Here is a 1,825-nt window from a genome sequence, read left to right as displayed (position 1 = left end):
AGGAAATGGTAAAATTGTTTTCAAAAATAAAATAAAAGTTAAAACTTTTAAAGGATGGAAAAGATGAGAGTGCAACGCGCGTGATCGGCCGAACCAAGTAAGTAGTTCCCCAATATGATTAGCCATGTTATACTGATATTTGAGCTATGATAATCGTATGGATCTTGCTACGTGTATGATTTTAAAATTATATACGGTTAGGAGCATATAGCCTTAGAATGATTGATTTGGCCTTCTTTCCTGTTCCTTGTTTGATTGTGGTCCTAGGGTAGAATCTCTTATTCGAAAGTCTATTTGATATTTTTCTGTGTATAATTTGCATGCATAAAGGCAACCTGTTGTGATTGGTTTGATTGATGTGAGTAGAGCAAATCTTAGGATAGCCTGAGATTTGAGATATGTGATAGTCTGTGGGATATGATTTATTTTTGTAACGAATTAGAGTTAGCCGGTAGAGCCTTGGGGAAGGTACAAGTAGGTGTGGAAGGTAGTATTGGGCCCGTACTACTGAAAGCACTGTACCCAAACCAATGTTAGATCTGTAAGCTCTAAGGAGGACCGGTGTGAGAGAATCCTCCAATTATGTATTTTGATTATTATGATTCATGACATTTCAGTTCAGCTTGGTGGTGACATGATTTGGAGGAGGGGGATCAGGATCAGGATCGGGATCTGGATCCGGGTCGGGCAGTGTACTGAGCCCATTGATGAGAGGCTGCGCGAGCTCATTGCAGCCGAAGTGACGAAGGGCATCCTTGACGCTACCCCAGTGATCTTTGGGACAATAAAGGAAGGTATGATGGAGATTATGGAGGAGAGGCTCAGGTCATTCAGAGCCAAGATTGCTGCCGGCCAGGTCGGGGCCCGAACTCTCTCGTTCCGGGAGTTCAAGGCGTGCGCGGCGCCGAAATTTTTTGGGGTCAGGGACCCCATTGTTAGCCGATCCTGGGTGGCGGATATTGAGAACGCCCAGCGCACGAGTTCTTTCCCTGATGCGGAAAAGGTGGGTTTTGCTTCATGTATGTTGAGAGACAGAGTCCGAGATTGTCAGGGAGAGGTGACCAACCAGGTGGGAGCAGCCGGTGTGGCTGAGATGACATGGGCCGAGTTTGTTCGGCAATACGATGCGGAGTTTGCACCACCTATTGAGGTGTAACGGCTTGTGAGGGAGTTTCATGACCTTCAGCAGACCACCGAGACTATGGCGGAGATCACCGTGAAGTTTCGGGAACGAGGTTTGTTGATCCCACAGTACACTACAGATGAGGATATGAGGCGGACGGGATATCATTCCATGCTGAGGGATGATATCCAGGAGTTTGTGAGCTTTATAGGGTGCAAAACCCTGAACGAGATGGTGGAGAAGGCCCGTGAGCGGGAAATGGAGTTGGACTTTCGAACTAAGCGGAAGCCTGAGCAGGCATAGACGGTAGTGGGTCAGGATAAAAAGCCTAAGACCTCGGATCCTCCCAGCAGGGCCGTGGATGGTGTGCCAAGTGCGGTAAACCGCACAGTGGGGCTTGTCGGGCGGCAGGCTTGGGATGCTATGCATGTGGCCAATCGGGCCACATGATCAGGGATTGTCCCAAGAAGGGCTTGATTTGTTTCCACTGCAACCAGACCGGCCACAAGTGGGACAATTGTCTGAGGTTGCAGGGAGGGGGTGGAGCTGTGGCGGTACAAGCACCTGCCACACTAAGGATCACAGATGGCCGCCCTGCTAAGGCGGATGATCCAGCGGTAAAGAGCCGCACCTTTCGGTTGACTACCGAGGAGGCTCGGGCAGAGCCAGACATCGTGGCTGGTATGTACTTATTCTTCTCAA

This window comes from Lactuca virosa, chromosome 1 (assembly GCF_052849685.1).
Source record: "Lactuca virosa cultivar CGN04683 chromosome 1, Lactuca_virosa_CGN04683_v6, whole genome shotgun sequence".
Lineage (NCBI taxonomy): Eukaryota > Viridiplantae > Streptophyta > Magnoliopsida > Asterales > Asteraceae > Lactuca > Lactuca virosa.
Note: the sequence above shows the minus strand (reverse complement) of the source record.